The sequence below is a fragment of the Equus przewalskii genome, chromosome 20, assembly GCF_037783145.1.
Source record: "Equus przewalskii isolate Varuska chromosome 20, EquPr2, whole genome shotgun sequence".
NCBI lineage: Eukaryota > Metazoa > Chordata > Mammalia > Perissodactyla > Equidae > Equus > Equus przewalskii.
In genome coordinates this window covers 6,291,636-6,313,771 of record NC_091850.1, presented here as the reverse complement: position 1 = coordinate 6,313,771, position 22,136 = coordinate 6,291,636, and the positions used below count along the sequence as shown (strand labels likewise).

General features: G+C 38.9%; 1 long non-coding RNA gene across 1 annotated transcript in view; it reads left to right on the top strand.

The window, feature by feature from the left end:
- The window catches only part of LOC139077800 (uncharacterized), a 28,290-nt gene that overhangs the window by 5,756 nt on the left and 398 nt on the right, over positions 1-22,136 (top strand). Inside the window, exon 2 of the long non-coding RNA XR_011530315.1 lies at positions 18,355-22,118. This is a non-coding gene — a long non-coding RNA (uncharacterized lncRNA). The remainder of the gene's footprint in view (positions 1-18,354; positions 22,119-22,136) is intronic.

Here is a 22,136-nt window from a genome sequence, read left to right as displayed (position 1 = left end):
CTCTCATTATCAGTCAATGGCCGTGTCATGTAATCTTATTTCTGCAGGGAAGCGGTGTACCAGAATGATTAAGAAATGGTTCTGAAACCAGAGGTTGAATCTGTTAATGGATGACCTTAGGCAATTTTTAACCTTTCTGTGCCTCAGTTCCTGTATCTGTAACTCTGAAAGACAGAACTTACCTGTGAGGATAAATGAGTTATTTACTTTTTCTCAGAACAATGCAGGGTGCACAGTAAACACCCAACAGATATGAGCCACCATTATGATTATTATTAGTTTTTGCCTGTGCCCCACTTCCTCTGTTCTCACTGTAATGATGCTAATCGAGGCATTTCGTTCTTGGTTCGACATTGAAGTAGTTCCTAATTGACCTCATCCCCAGGATCTTCTCAGTCCAATTCACCTTACATTTTGCTGCCAGATTAATCTGACAGATGGCAAAGATTTTTACTCTCCTGCTCAAAAAGATTTAATTTAGGAAATAAAGTCTTTAACTCCTTTGTTTGGCACTGAAGATTCTGTACTATTTTCCACTGTCATTTACTACTATTCCCTTTCAGGGACCACTCAGCCCAGCCAAGACGAATGTTTACTCTTCTCCATTTATATTCTGTACTTGCCCACCTCCTTGCGTTTGCTCAGGGCGGACCGGCTGCCTGGATCATCTTCCTCTTCACACTCTCCCCTATGTGGCCAAGTCTTCCTTATTTTTGAAGGCCTGCTCACAAGGTTCTAGCCATGAGACTTCTTTTACCACTTCCATGGCCCCAGTATTCCCTTCTGCTTACCTCCCGTAGCAACTTATCTGTATAACTCCTATGATTCTTCTTACTTTCTGCTCTGTGTTTTAGTTACTTAAGTATCTTTATTATTCATAAGTTTAGAGCAAATTTATACTTGATGCAACTTTGAATTCCTCTCAAATCTATATGGTGCCTTACTTATAGCCAGTTTCTTTATTTCCAACCAACATTATTTCCTATTCATGGTAAAGCCTCTCTGACTCTTTCTAGTAAAAGTTGCATTTGAACTCGTAGAAACGGCAACATTTGGGAGTCAAGATAGACCTTAGAGGGACTGGTCCAACCCCCAGTCAGGAAAGCTAAGGCCCAGAGGGAGAGAGTGCTAATCAAGATGCAAATCGAGTCATCAGGAGCTATCTGGGTAGCTGAGACTGCTGATGAGTTCTCTCCTCTTGGGCTACCACGTTTTCCTTTTGATTGTTCTAAAATATTCTCTTTGTGGTCTAGGAGAGGTAATCAGAGAGTTCAGATAAACTTTCTTTTAAATTCTAAAACAATTTTTCAAAGGGAAAATTTATTCACCATTTATAAAGAGGTTATAATTAGCATAATGGCACATCTTAAAGAATGAGACAATTTACACTGTAGAATATTTGTGAATCTTAAATACAAGAAGGGTTGGAAACAGTGGAAGCAATGGGATAGGAAGAAATTAGTGTACGTAGTTTCTTCATGAATGATAATAGCCAACACACAACCTTCCCATATGTAGGACTGGCGGTTTGCACACTGCCTCCCCTTACCTCTATTGCAGGCATCATTTCTTTTCCTCCTGCAAATTTTGCCGGAGAATGATTTCCCTCATCTGTAAAATGTAGATTATAATGTTAACTCTTTGGATCCATGGGAATTTATTAAGAGAATGTGTATGAAGCACCTGATGCAAAGCAAGCATTTGGTGACTGTTACTCCCCGTTTCTTCTTGGTCCCCTTGCCAAGAGATAGCAGACGCATAGCATATATGTTGCCATTCCCTATTCTATGCCCAAATTAGACATGTCAAAATCTTCCTAATACTTTCTAGCTGAGCCCAAGGAGAGCCTTAGAATCTCTTTCATCACAACACTCCGGGCAGTTACCATCAATCAGATGGAGTTCACACATGAGATAAAACTTATTTGTCATCTTGTCCTGGATAAAAGAGAGAGGATTTTTTTCCCATTTCTAAATATTATTCAGCTACATCTGTCTACTTAGTTGCCACTCCATCTCAGTCTAGCACTTTGTCTTCTGACTTTGTTTTAGTTCGGGTTCAGCCATGTCCTGTCTTGATTTCTATTTCTTTGCCCATATTCTAAAAGTGGTTCCAAGAAACCTTGGATGTATAAAGTTATAGTATGCTGAGATGATTGAAGTAACTTTGTTACTTTGGTTATTCTTTTTTTGGGTTTTGGAAATTTCTTAAATAATTTCTAGTCCTTAACTGCGTAATCTGTAAAACCAGAATAAACCTATGTGCTTGTTATGAAAATTTACAGGAGATAATTAGTGAAGAGTCCTTACTGAATACAGAGCCTGCCCGTGAGTTAGCATTCAAACAATCACAGATATTATCATTAATATCATTAATCATAATATCATTAATATCATCAGCAAGAGGAGGCTTTTTAAGTGAGGGGACATTCTGACTCCATAGTCATATCATTTAGATGTTGGAAGTAGGAAGTAGTCTATTCTGTCTTGTGCATAAGTATGGACCTGGTTACTGGGCTATATGGTAGGATTATTGACTGGTTGATGCTGGTGGTTCTGCACTAGTATGTATAGACCATGTATACCATTATGAGAACTTTAGAGGTTTTTTTTTTTTTTTCAGTGAAATGAGGAACCATTGCAAAGTTGTGAGCAAATGAGTGACAAGATCAACCTTATTTTTAAAATGATTTCTCCGGCTGTTGTGTTGAAACTAGGCTGGAGGGAAGTAAGGATTGGAAAACAGAGAGGTCACTTAGGAGACTGTTGCAGTAATCTGGTTGAGAAATGATGGTGGCCAGGGTAGAGCAGCAGCAGTGGTCGTAGTAAGAATTGTTCAGATTCTGGATCTATTTGAAGGTAGAGCCAACAGCATTTCCTGGTGGATTGGATATAAAATGTAAGAGTCAATGATGACTCCAAGGTTTTGACGTCAACGGGTGTTAGAAGGATGAAGTTGCCATCAACTGCAATGGTCACTGGTATTTCATACCAATTCTCCTCAACAAGGTACAGGTGAAAAATTTAACTAGCAGAAGCTAAAGGAAGTATTGGTCCTAGTCTTGGTTGTCTCTCCTCTTTTACCTCCTGGTTCTGAGCAGTCCTCCAGCTTCTTCTAATTTGTATCTGATTTAGGTCAAGTGAGTAACCTTCTTAGATAATAATTAATATGCTAACTGAATAGATTTTTTTAAACCACTCTGTTCCATTGCTGAAAGTTTAAATTTTAACTTCAGAATCTTCATAAACTATCTTAATAAAGCTATGATGATCTACGCTCTGATTAGTATTCACACAGCTGTCTAGTACTAGAATTTAAGGAGATGCAGATCTTAATATCTACTCTGCAAACTAACGTCTGCTGCGGACCTCTGGAAGTTCCAGGAGTGCCTGTTCTTATCACTGTAATGCATTTTGGTTGTGGTATTAAATGCTACCCCCCGGCCCAACCTGCATCAGCGTTGCTGTTTTTTCCATCCTCCTGCCCACTTATGCGTGGATGACATCAGACCAATGAAGGTGCTGCGAGACGTCTGCCAATTATATATCATCATTTACTCACATTACCCATACCGAGAACATTACCTGTTTCGTATCCATCTAAATAAGAAGAAACAATAGAGAAGACATTTGTTCATTTCTCCTTTAAAAATGTTCCCTATCTGGCCAGGACTATAGGACAGATAGGTTTTTATTTTGCCAGAACATCATTATACTTTAACCTTGATACCCCAACGGCATGAGAACATTTTGTGATCATATTTTCTGAACACAGTTAGAGAAATCAATGGAAATCAGGCCGAATGACTGTAAAATGTTCTAGAACAACTATTAAATAGAATCAAGGGACTAAAGAGAAGGGGACTGAGGATGCTTTGTGCTGCAAACCTTTTTCAAAGGATATGGATAGAATATTTTTCAAGGACTAGGATAAAGCTGTTCTCTTTAACAAACTATTTTAATCTTTGAATCATCTTTCCTTTCATTTCTTCTTTGGCTGATTAGTATTCCCGCTAATCACAATGAGATAAACAAGCTTTAATAAAGAAAGATTTTTACTTTGATGCATCGCACAAGGGCCCTTAATGAAGACAATACAGCAGATGATGTAATTGGTCTGAATAGGACCTGAAAGCCACTTCTCCAACTTTTGACAGAAAAGATGAAAGCAATTTAATGTACCTATCAAGAAAAAATGGCAAAAGATGTTTTCTCCCTCTCGCTCTCCTCTCTTTCCCTCTCCTTATCCCCTCACACACACACACAGGATATACGCAATGCTGATTGCTGCATTTAGAGTGAGGTGGTCTTTCAAGACTAAAGGAGAGGAAAGTGAGAACTGGCCACTTGAAACTAGGGGATCGGTACGCCTCCTCAGACCTCTATTTCTTCAAGGAGAAAAAGTGAATAACAGACTTTCCCATAGCAGGCTGACTACAAGTAGTTTAAAGGAACATTAGAACCATCTTCCTTTCTTGACTCCATAGCTCCAGGTAGGAGACCATTCTATGGCTATTTCCTCATGTATACAATATAAGCAGGTGACCATATGTCCCAGTCATGGTGTCTGACTCTTGTCCTTGCATATTTATTAAAACAGTCAAAACTTCCCAGTTTGAATAATAAATTACACGATCATCCTAGCTGTAGGAGATTCTGATCTTCAAAGAAGTTACATTTTCACTAAATGAATGGGCTAAATGTCACTCTAAAGGTGCCCAGAGATTCATGTGTGCAGAACTGATAATCATGCACAGGAACAAATTTAGACTGGTGGGCAATCCAGGTGGACAAACTTCTGTAGTCCATGCCATATGAAGCCACCTTTTCAGGTCTGCTTTGGTTTCTCGCTTTTTGTTTGTCTTCCTAAAACAAAGCAAGACGTGTTGACATCAGTATGTTTTTGGGGGTGTGTGTATGTGTACTTTAATCATGATTGGAAATGTGTAGGTCCTAAATTTCAGACATTGGAGGGTTTTAGGTATTTAAAAGTATCTGTTGAAGTGTGTGTGTGTATGAGAGAGAGAAAGAGCAAGAGAGAGAGAGAGAGAGAGCAAGAGAAAATTCCCTCTACTTAGGATAAGAAGAGTTTTCAACCTTTAGTAATGGTCTTATAGATCCATCTAGAAAAGAGAAATTATCAGACTTTATCTTTCCTCCATTAACAAGTATAAAACTAGTTGAAATGTTTGAAGCAACTTTTTCCAGGCATTGGAAAACAGATAGCACAGGTCTGTGTTCCTTAAGAGAAGGGAAATAAACAAAATGAGCTCCATATTCCCCCTGGCTTTTCTGTGTGGGGACACTTTCCAAGTGATAACACATGGAAGAGGAGCCCATACAGAAAACAGCTGCCTTACTGGACAAAGGAGATAGATTTCAAAGTTGGTGGAGTGTGGAAACTTGCAGGGTAGGTTAGAAGAGTGTAGGAGGATGTGCAGAGAAGGAATTTCAGAAATCTGAACGCAGGTTTCTCTGAGTATACAGCTGACTATGCATGTATAGGTGAGGCTCTGCCCGTTCTGGCAGAAAATAGTGTTTCTGAAGGCTCTTAGCTGAAGGGATATTCTGAAAGTAGTGTAGATTTGGGAGATGTTGGAATTCCCAACGTTCCTAGAAGACAGAGCTCAATGAACATATAAGATGTTTGGTTGAGACGCCAGACAGGCCATGTATTAGGAATGGCTACTTTAGCCTTATGGGAAGGGTACTCTTATCCTGCCTTAACAAAGCCTTTGGCAGGATAAAACCCATCTTCTAATCAATTTACTGCCTTCCAGAAAAAAAAATTAACTAGCTCTAAAAGAAAACAATAAGATCCAGACTCTCAATGAAGTAGCATTCACAATGTCCAACAAAGAATGAAACTTGATTAAAAAATGAAAAGGCAGGAAAATGTAAACCATAATCAGGAGAAAACAGTCAAGAAAACAGACTCGGAGATGACAGATATTTGAATTATTAGAAAAAGTATCGAAAGACTCTTACAAATGTTAGATGATTTAAAAGAAAAGAACTTTAATGAGTCAACAGGTGGAAAATCTCAGCAGAGAAATAGAAATTTTAAAAATAACTAATGAAAGCATTTGTCCTCAAAATACATTACCTAAAAGGAAAAATTCACTGGGTGGACTTATTAGCAGATTGGAGACTGGGGGAGAAAAATCACTGAATTTTATGACAGGGCTCTGGAAATGATTTAAACTGAAGCACAAAGAAGAAAACACTTAAGGAGTGAACTTAGCCTCAGATACTTATGGGAAAAATCAAATGATAGAACAACGTTTAGTTGGAGTGTAAGAAAAAGAGTATGGAGAGAGTGGAGAGAAAAATATTTGAAGACGTAATGATCGAAAGTTTTCCAAACCTGATGAAAAATATCAACCAACAAATCTAGGAATATCTGTAAACCCCAAGTAGGATAAACATACAGAAAATAACATGTAGATACACCACAGTCAAGTTTCTCAAAGCCAAAGATAGAAAATATCTTTATCTGGAGGAGAAAAGAATGGTACTGAAAGAAAGATCAACCTAGAATTCTTTACTCAATGAAAATATCCTTCAGAAATTAAGGTGAAGTACTGACTTTAAAAAACAAAATTCAGGGGCTGGCCCAGTGGCCTGGCGGTTAAGTGCATACATTCCGCTTTGGTGGCCCGGGGTTCACCGGTTCGGATCCTGGGTGCAGACATGGCACCGCTTGGCAAGCCATGCTGTGGTAGGCATCCCACATATAAAAAGGTAGAGGAAGATGGGCATGGATGTTAGCTCAGGGCCAGTCTTCCTCAGAAAAAGAGGAGGATTGGCAGCAGTTAGCTCAGGGCTCATCTTCCTCAAACAAAACAAAACAAAAGTCAGACACTTAACCAGAAGTTTTAAAGGTAGTGCTTTACACCAAAGGGAAATGATATCAGGTGGAAACACAGATCCACATGAAGGAAGATAGAAAGCCAAAAAAATAAGTATTTGGGTAACCATAACTACTCTCTTCCCCCTAATTTCTTAACTTCTTTAAAAGACAACTAAAATAAAAATATTAATAATAATTTGAGATTTATAACATTTGTAGAAGTAAAGTATAAGATAACACTATCACAAGGAACACAGAGCATATATGTGTGTTTGTATGATTTGAACAAAACTACCAACCAACGTAGCCAAGTTGATATTTATAGAACACTTCATCTAACAACTTCACAGTAAGGATTCTTTTCCAGAGTACACAGAACATTCACCAAGTTGGATAGTATGCTGAACCATAAAATAACTACTGGTACATGCCAAAAGATTGAAACCTTACTGACTACAACAGAATTACACTAGAAATCAACAACTAGAAGACATTTAGAATATCCCCAAATATTTTGAAATTAAACAGCGTGTTTCTAAATTGGTCAAAGAACTCATGAGGAAAGTTTGAAAATATCTCAAATTAAATGATAATGAAAACCAAACCAAAAATTTGTGTGGGATACAGATAAACCAGTGGTTAGTGTGAAATTTATTGATTTAAATTCTTATTTTAGAAAACAAAAAATAGATTAAATATATAAGTACATAAATCTATAGAAGATATAAGTGTATATGTATATACATATATATGTAGTATATATGATATAGATACACATTTGTATTTTATACATGTAAAATATAAAATCAATAATCACAAAAGTAGAGTTTATAGCAGGAATGCCACATTGGTTTATTATTAGAAAATTAATCAATGTAGTTCATCATGCTGACAGAATAAAGGGAAAATCATATAATCATCTCAATCATCAGATTAAGTAAAGCATTTGACAAATTCAACACCAATTCACCATAAAAGCTTGTAGAAAAGAAGGAGTTGAAGCAAGCTTTCTCAATCTGATAAAACTCACCCATTAAAAAGCTAGAGATAATATCAGTCTTAATGAAGAAAGACTAAGCATTTCTCCACTCAAATCAGGAATAAGGCAAGGATCTCTCACTATTTCTATTCAACATTGTACTAGAGATCCTAACCAGTGCAATCAGGGAAGAAAAATATTATATGGATAGGAAAGGAAGAAATAAAAAAATCTTAACAGATGAACTGATTTTGTACATAGAAAATCCTACGGAAACTTTAAAACAACTACTTAGAACTAAGAAGTGAATTTAGCAAAAATGCAGCATACAAACACCCATAATGTTAAAAAATAAAAAATAAAATAAAATAAAATACACTTCACAAATTCTTCACGAAGGAAAATATATGAATGGCCTATTAAAATATGAAAAAGTCATCAATGCAATTAGTCATCAAGGAAATGTAGAGTAAAACCACAATGAGATACCACTACATACCCACTAAATTGGCTAATGTTAAAAAGATTGATCATAGCAACTTTTGCTGAGGATGTGGAACAGCAATACATTGCTGGTGGGAGGGTAAAATGTTGCAACATCCAAAGAAAGTGTTTTGCAGTTTTTTTTAAAAAAATTTTTTTACAAAGTTAAACATATACCTGCCCATGATCCTTTTCAATATTTACCCAAGAGGAATGAAAGCAATTGTCCCCAAAAAGATTTCTTAAGGTATATTTACGGCAGCTTTATTCTTAATAGAATATAACTGAAAACAACCCAAATGTCCATCAACAGGATAATGGGCAAACAATAGTGGTATATTCATATAATGTAATACTACTCAGCAATAAAAAGGAACAAAGTACCAATACATGCAATAACACGAAGGAATCTCAAAAATATGCTGAGTGAAGGAAGCCAGACACACAAAAAGTACATATTAGATAACTCTGTTTTTATGAAATTCTAGTACAGGCAAAACTATTCTGTGCAGATGTAAATCAGTGCCGTTATTGCCTCTGTGAGGGGTACACAGGAATTGACTGGGAAGGGGCATTAGGGAAAGTTCTCAGGTGATGGAAATATTCTAGATCTTGACAGGGGTAATGGTTACACGGAATTATACATTTGTCAAAATTCATTAGACTGTACAATTACAAAGAAAAAATAAATTAACATGAGTTAATAATAGAAAAACAAAATAATGGCCACGCAAGGAGAGTCTACTCCCTTCCCGGAGAATATAGCAGAAGGAAAGGGCACTTCCTACATCTTGAGGGTTAGGAAGAGAGGGGAAGGGTAGTTCTCTGCAGTTCCAAGCAGAAATTCACTGTTTCAGCTTGAAAGACACAAGATCTATGAGATTTCCTGGCCCTCGGTCACTCTAAGTTGGAGGGTGTGGTGGCACTGAATTGAGGCATTTTGGATCAGTTATGAGGTGACTCAGAGTTCATTTCCTTTCTGATTTATAGCTCATTTCTGAAAGTGTTGTCCAGAAATAGCTTGGAAGGAGAATGGTACGTTGAGCACTGGGCCTTAAATCCAGCACCTTCTCCGCTATCCTGAGTTAATGTATTTGTGTCAAATTATTAATTCCTGTAGACTTCAGTTGTGGAAGAATATAAATTCTATCAGATGATACTTGTCAAGGCTATTGGGATGTGGGAATGAAAAAGTGGTGAGGAAAATATTGGTCATTATTTCATGACTGTAAAAGATCTCTCTCTCTCTCTATCAATGAAACTGGGCTGTTTAAATGACTGAGATGTATTGTTTACCCTCTTGTAAATATCTGTTTTCTTGGTAATTCTGGCGTGTCGCTTAAGTAACTGTGAACATGTTAAACCACTCACTATACTCTGACCCTTCCTCCACGTTTGTTCTTAGGATTTAGAGTTTACCTTCCCTCCTGGAGAAGCCAAGCTTCTAATAAACAGCATTTTTATAAACCTAGAAGCTCAGACTGACAATGGGACTTCTAGGAGGGTTTTATTTAGAGAGAAACACTTAAAGCCCATAGCCAATTCGTTTTTATTTTTAAACTCTTCCAAGACTCTCTCAGGATAAAAAGTCTTGTTAAATTAATGTTTATTTAAACCAAGCTCTAAACATGGAATTTTCTTCATTGCTCTCCCATAAGTCTCTGGGCTATCTCCCTTCAGCTGTGATCTTGGCCTCGTGTGCCTGTGGCCATCTTTTGGGCCCAGTAATGGCTCCTGCATTCCTTTAAGACCCACCTCCATCCGGGCTGCGTTAAGGTTTGGGTGTGGATCACTCTCTCTTCTGTGCTTTGATGGCTGCATTGTGACACCTTGAGGGCAGGGGCTGTGTTTATTCATCTTGGATTCCAAGTGTAGTGTCTAGCATACCTTGCTAAATGTGTGTGGACTACGCTAACAAATGAGAGAATGAATCAGTGAGTGCATGAAGTAAGCTTGTCAATTTCTTAAAGCTCATTTAGGCTTTCAGAAAATGATTTTTTTTTTAAAGAAAATGTACCTTAAACATTTTATAAAGAAACCTCCATTTTATACAGAGCCATTGTATATTTTAAAACTATCTGTTAATGAGTTTGTTTTTGTATCTGGAATGAAAGAATTACTGAGCATGGATATGAATGCTTTTGCTTATGTGGCATAAAAGGAATCACCTTCTTTATTACCTGCAATCTTAGGATTGTGTCCCAGTTGAGCCTCTCAGCTACCCAATATAAGGCCATTTTCACCAGTAAGCTAAGTGGCTTGGTATAAACACATAATATGCTTATCTGGCTTTTGTGAAGAGGATTATCATGTCTAATTGAGGAACATTACCTAGTACTCAGTCAGGCTACATCCATGGTCAACTGAATGGCCACCATATGTTTGACTGCCCTAATTTCATTTCTCAGTAGAGAGAGGGTTCTTGGGAGATAAAACACCAATATTGTCTATGATTTGCAAATGGATCTTTTGTGCCATAGGTAGACATTTTCAACCCCCCAGCCATGTTCTGGGGCTTCCTGACTGAGAAAGGACAAGGACAGCTTCTAGGGAGAAGAGGAGGCAAGGTTGCCTGGATATTGTCAAGTTACAAGACCCAACGCATTGTTTTGGTGATTCTCAGTGTTCTTGCAATTACTTGTATCACATGTGCTTTCCTGATGAGACTCTGAGCTGCTTAGTGACTGGATAACTGTGTTTTGTCACTGTTTCTCTCATATCCTTGCACTTTGTGAGCAAATAATAAATAATTGTCAAATGAATGAATGAACTGGGATATGCTATACAGATCAAATGCCTCTAAAATATAATCTCTATCCTGATATTGAAAAAGCTATATATGTAGTATTTTATCTGGACAGTTCTTGCATCACTTACTTTCCACTTATAGGTATTTAAGTGTGTATTTAATCATACTACTAGATTGTCAATTTCTTGTCCAGAGGAAGTATTTCTAGTTTACTTTTACATTTCCTAGAGTGCCTACACACATTCAACGGTTAATTAGGTCACTTGTTGAATGAATGAATCCTAAGAAACCCTGTAAAACTTAAAATGATATTTTTTGCTATCTACTTATTAACATTTAATGAATATTGTATTGGCAAAGCAAGGCATTTTACCTCCATTTGTATCAAATCAATCAGGTATTTAGTCAATGACCACTGCTTTTCTTCCTGGGCATGTGACATGTGGACACTCTGGAGAATGCCTTGTTTAAACAAGACACACTGTGGGTAAGCACCTCCCTCTGTGAGTTCCTAATTTCATTATTCAGAACTTCTTTAATTATACTGCCCTTCTATTAGACAAATGTGCTGACTCTTGACAAGTGCTGACAGACAAAAGATGCTTTTAGTTACATATCAATTTAGCTTATGACTGATCAGCAACAATATTCTGGTTATTAGAGAATCAAATTAAGCATATGGCCCTTGTACTATGGACCCTGAGTCCTTGGCATCTGACCTGCAATGATGGAGGTAAAAAGGACCCCTGTTTGCTCCCACCTCGGGGAAGACTGGCAGAGAGGGCTGTGAGCTTTCACTGACTCCTTGGATGACCTCATTCAGCCCAAGATTGTGTCTGTCTTGAGCCAAGGAAAATTCATGGTGTCCCATGCCTTCCTCCAGAGTCTTTTCTGAGCTAAACTCTGAAAGCAACTTATATTTACACGTAGAAACAAACAGCCTATCTCTCAGATGGACTGAGGGATGACACATAGGTTTTGAATCCTTTTTGTTGTGGGTATGGGAATGGGAAAAATAGCAAAACAGATGAGGGACAAAGATTAGCAGAATGTTTTGTAAGTAGAACCAGAGAACAAAAAGTCGCAAATAGAGAAGCAGGGAAGACCCAAACACTGGTATGCCCCAAAGGCCAAAATCATGGAGAGTTTCAGGAAGGGGAAGTTAAAACAGTGAAGGGCCATCTAGAGAATGTAAAAAACAAGGGCTGAGCAAAGAGGCGATCTGACTTGTCACGAAAGGACTGTTGGAGTCTCTATAGTGTACCATTTCAGGAGAGTGATAAGGAGGGAAGCTGATTGCAAAGAGGTAATGAAGAAACAAATGGTGAAGAGATGAAAGCAATGATTATAACTGGCTTCTTCTAGAAATGTGGCCATGTTGTCTGAAAATCATTTTTCATGTCTGTTACCTTTACTTTTCCATTCTGTTGGCTCAGTTTGAGTTATAAAAACTTTTCCTTTGAGTCAGGGAGGGAAAAGAATTTCCTGTAGCTGGGGAATTTGGGCAGAGTTGGCAAGGTCACCTCTTTGGCCATCTTCGCATTCAACTTCTTTCTCTATTTTAGTAACATTGGATGATGATGAGTGGTTCTGTTTTGACATCATAACTACTTTCAGTTCAACATGTGAAGGTTTCCGCCTGCAATGAAATGAGATCTGAGTTACTTAAAGGGCAAATTTGTTGAAATACAAAAGTGATAGTGGAGAGGGAGTGGAGAGGAAGAAGCTTGTGGAAGACAGTTGAGAAGATAAGATTTGGGCGATGTGATGGAGGCCGAAAGCAATGCATTTACTTTAGAAGCAGAGATTCAGCGGCTCAGCGCTTGGCATTGGCCTTGAGTTAGATGGCTGGGCTTCTTTTTTGATGCTCTCATAATGGAATTCAAGAGGAAAGAGTATTATGTTAGTGGTTTTGCTCCTTCTGAGTTCCTGTGGCTGTGTGCAGCTCTAATTTAGCCTGGGATGGGCCCAGGGGCATTTTAGTAGAAACTAGCATTCTGTTGTTGAAGGGAGGGCTGCTTACCATTTATCTCTTCTACTACTTTAAGGGATGGAGTGAGGGAAGGTCACTGGGTGACCTAGAAGGTCAGAAAGCCTGGGTTCTGGTGACCATTCTGTTTATTTGCCTTACGACCTTCACCAAACTACTCAACATCTCTAAATCTTAGTTTTCTTGTCTGTAAAACAGCTTAAATAATACCTGCCTATCTTCTAGAGTGGTTGTAGGGTCAGATAAAATATGTTAAAAAGTACTTTAAAACCAAAGAGTGCATTATAAATAAAATGCAACATTATCAAGCAAGGAAAGAAAGGAAGTGGAAGACAATAAAGAATTGAGCCAGGGATAAATATCCCTTCTCTTTCCCCTTGCTCTCATCCCTCTGGGGTAGCTGTGAACCAGCCTCCTTTGTGGGCCCCATAATTGAGCTGAACTGACTTCACACTGAGCCAGGAAGTGAGAGGGCAGGTCCAAAGTGAGGGATGGGAGCTCTGGGAGGCTGTCGAAGCTTTAGTTTGTACAAAACGCCTTTCATTGGGCCTAGCACATATTTAGCACTCTGTGTGTATGCTATTCCCTCTCCTCAGCTCCCCTCCTTCCAGCCATACGCTGGCCATGTTAATGCTACTCAGCGATAGATCCAGGTTTATGGGGCCGAAAGCATATGCAACATTAGGGTATCTCTTTAAGTAGAAAATTGCAACAGTAGCTTCTTTTACAAATTTTATCAAAACATGGTGAATTTAGCAGATTACTAGGGACAACTCAAGGTCTTGGAAAGGGTCTACACAAGTGAAGTTTCTTGAAGCTTAAACTTTAGTAGCTTCATACAGAAGCCTCATGGTGATGAAATGCCCACTGCTATGTTCAGCAACTCCTGTTTGTTTTGTGTGTGTGTGTGTGCACTCATGCTCATGCACGCGTGTGTGAATTGACACATAGTCTATCCACACATATGCACACACACACACAACCTCCTAACGGAATTGCATGGTGTGTCTATTTTTTGACATTTAAAAAAATTAAAGCAAGTTAAAAATAATTTTGGTGTGAGAGTTTCATGACATCTATTGAAACCATTCAAGAACCTTGAACTGCTAAAAGCACGGGTGAGAATGTCTGCTCCAGGTCACTTTTTACTTAAAATTATGTGTAAAGTCCAACTTATAAAATGCGTCATTTAGGTGACAGAGTATTTTGCAACTTTTTCTATCTGTAGTGATAGAGTAGAAAATAACTCGTGTCATTTAGTTCAGCCCAGTGCCTTCAGCAGACCACATAGAAATCACCATCATCTCCATCCAGAGAGGAGCTCCTCGCCTTGCTTTGAAAGCCACCTCTGAGGACTTCTCACCTCTGACTAACCCAGTCTCCAGGGTGTAATGGCAACAGTATGTGAGCTGCCGTTTGGAAGGCGCCTCTTGATTAAGGAAAAGAAGATGTCTAGTAAGTGTTTGCTAGTTTGGCTGACTGTTAACCAAAACTCCTTCTGAGAATCTCTCTAGTCAGCTTCTCCACTTTGTTTTGTTTTTAGTAAAACTGAAAACCTTCCAGCCTGTGTCGGACCGTTGCCGGTTTCTAGTGGGTGGAATCATTGTGTATCGTCTACTGTGCCCAACCTTTATGATGAAGATCCATAACAGAAAGCCTGTTTGCCTGGGAATCGATGGAAATGTTCTGTTCATTCCCTGAGAGAACTCAGTTTGCGGTTTGGCTTTGAACTATTTGTACCCTTAGTATAAAAATACAGAAAATTTGGAAAGTGAATACATGTAGTAAGAAAACAGAAATCATCAATATTTCACAACCCAGATATAACAACCACAGTATCAATATTTTGATGTTTCTTATTTCCTTATTTATGAATAGACACAGATATTTGCAGCAGATAAAGTGTTTTATCCTCACTTTTTCTCTTAGTAATATACAATGAATATTTTCCCATATCACTGAAATTTATTCAAAAACATCAATACTCATACTCATGAATGTACTTTTGTTCATTGCTATTTTTCTTTGATCTAGTTCTTTATTTATGTAGGGTTTATAGAACATTAGTTATAGTATTTAGGTATTTTAAAAATTAAGTCAAGTAATACGCCAATGTATTTTCATTTGAAAAGTCTCAAATAATTGAAGTCCTCGGGTATATCTCATCTTCAGAGGTAACTTGTTATCAATTTTGCATGTACTTTTCCAGATTTTTTTCTGTGCATTTGCATTTGTATGTGTGAACATTTAGAAAATAGCTTTTCATGATTTATACTTCTTTATAATTTATTTAACAAATTCTTTACTATGGATTACTTCGATTGTTTCTAATTTTTATTATTATAGATAATAACAAATAGTTTTACACATAAATGTTGAATGCATCTCTGATCATTTCTTTAGAAAAAATTTATAAGATTATTGGTCAAAGCGTATGGTTCCTTGGAGATTATTTTAAGAAGATAGTAAACCCTGATGTACACCTTTTGTTATTCCAAACCTGGAGGTTTTTAGTGATACATGAATGTACTTATCTGTCTAATAAACGAGAAGAAAAAGAAGAAAGGGAATTGGAAATTCAGAGAAAAGTTTATAGAAGAAAACCATGAGACAAGTTAAAATACAGTGTTACTCCGAGTTTCTGATTGTCATAAGGCTGTGGTTGATAAAACCACAAAACCAGATCTTCACTGGACAAGTAATTCAGGGAGAAGGAGACAGACTGATAATAATCTGAACACATGAGTATTTTCTCTGTATTTAAATTGCTGTAATCACTACTAGCTTCAGGAATCCCCGTATAGATTTTTTCATTTTATATGATTTTGCTTGTGGCTTAGCATTCCATTATTTTGTCTTGAAAGCTCATCCTATCAGTAAGCTTGTTTTAAAGTGTTTTGTGTGTTTAAAAAATAGGGTGGGATATTTGGGATTGATTTAGACTCCTGCTTTTTATCACAGAGTTGACTGAATTTTACTACTTGAAAATTGAAATAGACGCTTATTAATAAACACATATTAAAAATACACATAGAGACACATAATCCCCATTCATAATATTTTACCTAATCTTTTTAATTTGGAAAAATCTCTTAAGCAATGATATTGCTTGCTGCAAGGAAAGTTTTACCAGATATTCAGCAATTCCTTCAGTTTCGAGGCTGTTAGATTCTGTTGCTAATTTTAAGGAAAACCGAATCAAATACTTTTATTTTAAAATTGTGTATAATGTGATTCATTTTTAAAATTATTATTTTTATCTCTCTGTCTATATGCATAAAAAGTAGTCTGAAATGTTTGCCAAATGTTAATGGGTATTTTGGGTGATAGCATTTTAAATGACTTATTGCATTCTTCTTTTACTATTCTTTATTTCCTGAATTTTAAATACCAGTCATGCATCATTTTTATAAAATACTAAATGGCTTTTAAAAATATTGTCAGATTTACAGTCCTAGTATCATTGTATGGGAGCACAGGTCTTGTTATATCTTCACCGCATCTTTTTATTTTAATGTTAACTCTAGATGGGTGAAAATAAAGTTTCACTGTCTTAATTTACGTTTCTCTAATTATGAGTTAGGCTGGATATTTTTCATTATTTTTTATTAACCATTCTTTGCTGGTAAATATACTCTGTCAGTTTTTCCTCATTTGTCTTGGTGGCATCTATAGCGTGAAGAAAATTTTAAAGACTGAGTGTCTTCCATTAATCACTTTTTTTAAATTTAATTTTTTATGGAGACAAGTGTAGATTTATGTACAATTGTAAGAAATAATACAGACCAAGCCCTTGTCCACTTTGCCCAGTTTTCCCCAGTGATAACATTTTGCAAAACTATAGGATAATATTACAATCAGGATATCGGCATTGATAGAATTCAGAAATCTTAATTCAGATTTCCCCAGGTTTACTTGCACCACTTGTGTGTATGTATTAAATTCAATAAATTTTATCCCCTGTGTAAGTTAGTCTATGCACCGCCTCAGTCAAGATACTTAACAATTCCAACCGACCCAGAAGGTCCCCTCTTGGGGCCCTTTATATTAATCACAGGCGCCTTCCTCCTGCACGCCCCCACGAACTTCTACAACCACTAATCCGCCCTTCGTTTCTAAAATTAATCCTTTCAAAGGTGTTACAAAAACAGAATCTTATGGTATGTAACCTGAGCATTTTGTAAAGTTGAAGAAAACATGAACGTCATGTGCCGGCATTGTTTTTTTTTTCTCCTCTCACACCTGAGAGCAGTTACCCAGCCTCCCTGGGCTTCACTGTTCTCTTCTGAAGCTTTTGGCTTCCAGAAAACCTCTGCTTTTCAAAGAGTCTCATTCTCATCTCAAGTGATTTCTGGCTGTTAGAAATAGGTCTGGAAGTGTAGTAACAGCCTGGAATGGCTGTGGCCAAGGTTGAGAAGGAAATGAAATGAAACTTTGCCTTAAGTGAGGAGGGGAGAAACCCCCAGAGCAGTGAGGGTAAAACGAGTATTTCCTGACAGTCCTCATTCCTCTCTGTCATCTGCCCAGGGAGAAACTAGGGCAGAAGTCCAGAAGGCTGCCTGAGGCTCGCTATCAGCACAGCGGGGCAAAGTTGTCAGAAACCTGAAGAAAAGGGAAAGCCTCCTTTTTCTTTTATCAAGGGAAGAAACGCCAGGGTCCCATGGATTTCCTGATTTTCCTAGTTTGTCACTCTGTGCAGATGTCCATTGTCCTTCTGGCTCCACGAGTCCTACTGTGGAAAAGCTCGGGCAAAGGGCTCCCTGCCTGTGAGGCCACCTTTTCAGGCTCTAGATCATTTACTTCAGTTTCACTGTCATATGCTGATAAATTCAGCTATTTCACCTTGCTGGAGCGGGAGCTTCGGAAATATAATCAAACTTAAATAAATTCATAAGAAATATTTGCAAAATGCAATTCAAATATATTCTTATAGGAGAAAAATGGATAGATGAATATTAAACTACGAGAGTAGATAGTCACATTAGGATATTGTTACTGTAGCGGGTAGCATCTCATTCCACAAAATTGGACTGTGGATGAAATACAGCTTCTTTTTCCTAATGACATGACTTAGCCTTTGAGCCCTCGTTTGTCTGGGAAGTGCAAATGAATCCATCAGTTCTGGTCCTCTCATGCTCCCATTTTCCCTTAGCTTGCATCCAAGTTCCAGATGTTGTCTAATGGTGCATGCGCGTGTCAGTGTGGGTATCGAGGGGCGGGAGAGAGGGAAGCACAGAGGAGACTTGATTAAGACCTTCAGACCTGGTCACCATTTAAGAATTGTTTTCTCTCCTCTTGCAGGTTTCCCCCAAGGCAGCAGAGGATAGGACTGAGGTGTGGGACGGAGGAGACCCTCCTCCTGAGAAGCTTTCAAAGACCTCCTGCTGCTTCGAAGAGATGCCCAAGCCCACGCTCTGTCCTCTCCCTCTCGGTCGTCCTTCCTCCTACCCTCCAGATCCCTCCTTTCTGCAATGCTTTATCTCAAACATCTATTAGGCAGAAAGAAGGGAAAGGAAACTAACACATTATAGAGCATCTACTGTGTGCCAACATTGGACTTTGTTCTCCCTCATCTATTTCCTCCCACCATCAGCAAGTCTTGCCCCCTCAACCTTGACGGCATCTCCAGAATCCAGCCACTGCTTCCCGTCTCCCCACCACCACCCCTGGCCAAACCACCACCAGCTCCCTCCTGGCTTACTGCCCTGACCTCCTAAGTCGAGCCCCTGCTTCTGCCCTTGCCGTCACAGTTGAATCACAGTGTGGGGGCCAGAGTGATCCTTTCACAGCTGAAGTCAGGCCATGTTCTGCCTCTGCTTAGAATTTCATGCAGAGTAAAACCCAAAGCCCGTTACACTGGCCTACAAGGCCCTACGTGATTGTCAGTCCTCCTGGTTCTCTGGCCTCATCCCCCACCACTGACTCCCTCACTCACTGTGCTCCAGCCACCCTGGTGTCTTCACTGTTGTGTGAAAATGCAAACACATTACTGCACCGGAGACTTTGCACCTGCTATTCCCTTGGCCAGAAATGCTGTTCCATCAAATATCTGCATGGCCAGCTGAAGGCCATTGCTGATCACCTTATATAAAAATGGAACACTCTCTAGTTCTTACTGCCAATTATTTGTTCATATATATATTTATTGTCTCCTTGAACCCTGCCCCCACCCCCCTTCAAGTACTGTCTGCCCCAAGAGGGCATAGATATTACCTGTTTTGTGGACTGCTGTGTTCCCAGCTGCTGGAAGAGTGCTTTGGAATAAATGAATGAATGAATGAATGAATGAATCTGGGAATAATGAATTATCCAAGAAGGTAAATATTTTCTCTTATTTTTATAGATGAAGTCAATAGTGCTGAGAAAGATAAAGTAATTTGTGAACACTCACACAGCTACTGAGAGGTGGAAAAATACAGAGCCCAGGAAAGTTTTCCAGTCAGGATAGAAAAGAGCCAGGCCGGTATTCACAAACGGTCTTGCAGATAAATAATGTATTATTACATTATCTGTCCTAACATTTGGATTAATTTAAAAAGAGGTTATTTAGGAACAGGCAGTGTCTTAACCTAAGGGAATGTGTTTTCAATGGAATCGCAGACCCATTGGCAGATTCTGCTGGGTGGTGTCTTGGGGCCAGGGACCAGCTATGCTGCTGGTCCTAAGGTTAGGCCGTGTGCTGGCGTCTGCCTGGGAACTCTGAAAAAAGAGATTCTTGGCCAAGCTCGATTTAACATAAAATATGCTTTCGTGGCATTCTGGCCCTGGCTCAGTCAACCATCGTAAACTTCCTTTCATTCAACTTTGGCAAGAAGGTTTGGTGCGAGTGTTTAGTAGACACGCTTTCTGCTATGTCTGACCTGCTACTCAAGCTGTTTCCATCTAGGAAAGCAGAGGGCATGCTGGGTTGTTTAATATTTCTTCTGGAAATGTGAGAACTGAGGACAAGAGTCAATAAGGGATAAGTCCTTGGAAACGAGAAGACACTATAAATCTAAGAGAGAACAAGGGCAGATCAAAGCTAAAGGGAACATTTGATTTTTTTAACATAGGCTTACTTGTATATAAGAAAAATACGTGTACTCTTTTTCACATAGGTTGATCTTCTTTTCAAGAAATAATATATACTTACTCTTTTTATTTTCCTTTCAAGCATTGTATTTGGCTGATTTTTTTAATCCTCTTTTCCCATTTCATTTGGTGGAAATACATCGGTACAGCCTGGTGGCAGTACAATTTGGTTTCAGCCTGGTGCTTCAAAAACCCCCGAATCACGAAGTCATTGGCCTGACATAGTTGCCCACGACTGATCGCTCTACTTGATTCTGTTCTTTTTACTCATTTTCAAAGAGCCTTCTCAAAGATACATGAAAATACAGTTGCAATTATTTTCCGAGTGGAAAATATAGCTATCTACACGCATAGGGTTGTGGCAGCTGACTCGCGAAGACATAACCCTGATGTTTAGCTCTGTGTGTGGTCTATGAGCAGAATGTCGGCATAGGTGCTTGTGTGAGACCCAGGCAGTGTTTAAAGACAGGCTAGAGGGAGAGCTCGACCTGTCCTTCAGCTTCATACTGCACCGTGAATGAACCCGCAAGGATTTAGAACAGGTGCGAGGGAGGTCCGACCCAGCGTAGGAGTTCTGCAGACCTCATTGGAAACTTGTTCAGTTTAGGATAATTTCTACTGTCACATGCGTTCAGGTTTAACAGGGATACCCCAGGAGCTGCAGAGTAGCCGGTGTCGAGGGGAACGAGGAAGCCATAGGCACCTGCCTCTGGCTCTCCGAGTGTCTTGGGAAGCTAATTTACAAATAGAGGCTGTCATATTGGGAATGTTTAGACTCAACAATGGGCAATTATTTTATAAAAATTATCTAATTATAAAAGTTCTCATAAATCTATTAAATTCACCTCAGAAACCATAACTGAGGAACATAACAGTTTTGTTGTTTTAATAGCTGTCAATTACTAACCCCGTCCCTCTGGTATCTTCTTCCCTAAAGAAAATTTTACATATAGAACTCTAAACTCAGGAGATGTGTCCAGAAACACCCATTAGAAAGCTACACAGATAGTTTACTCCACTGTAGGAAAGGTGTCAAGGACAACAGTACAAATCTCAACTAAATAATTCTACCACAGCCAATCACTTGAAGTGACGGTTAATTCTTCCTGAAGTCGAAACCTGTTTGATGGAAGAAGGTGAAAACATCACTGTAAAAACTGAGGGATGTGAAACCTCGGAACCTTCTCTCTCAAATATATCTGTAAACATTTTACACCTGTCTTGCCGTTGTTCCCACCATTGGCTCTCCCAAGCATCTCTTCCAGCTGGCGGGAGAAGTGGTAAGAGAAACTCAGTTATGACAGTGCTCTGTCACGTGAGGGGGTGGCAGGCAGAGGAAAAGAACTAAATCAGAATGGAAACATCATGGAGAAGCCGAGCTGAGTGTCCCAAGGAGGGAGAAAATTTATCCCAGAATTCACCGTCACGCTCTGGGCAGTCAGGTTATTATCTGTCTAAGTCTCAACGAGCAGGTAGGGAAGAAGGGAAGAGCAGTTTCTCTCTCTCTGTTTCTGTCAGTCTTTTTTAATTTTATATTTCCCTAGTTCTTAGTTTTTTTCTCTTGTTTTCTGTTATTCTTCCTTCCATTCTCCCACCTTGGACTTCACCCGCTTGGCCCTGACTTCCTTGGGCGCCTTCCTGTTTGAGATTTATTATCCACTTGTGGTTGGAGCCACTTCTTCAACTGTTAACTCTTCTTGGGATCATTCTGTTCCCTCTCTGTCCTCTTGGAATCTCCTCCTCCGGCTGAGCACTAGGTGTAGAATCCTCAACGGAGGGAACTTAGGCCAGGGTGGAACTTACGCAGGAGGGAAGAGAGAGGTCGTGGGCTCCACTGCTCTGGCTAACCCCGCTTCTCTCCTCTGTTCGTTTGATGGGTCCTGAGCTCCCAGGTCAAGCTCTGGAATTTACACAGAGGAGAACAGGTGCCCCTGCAAGGAGAACGGAGGGGATAGGAAACCACACCGAACAGCGATGGGAAAGATCACATACCAGTGATACAATATTATGGA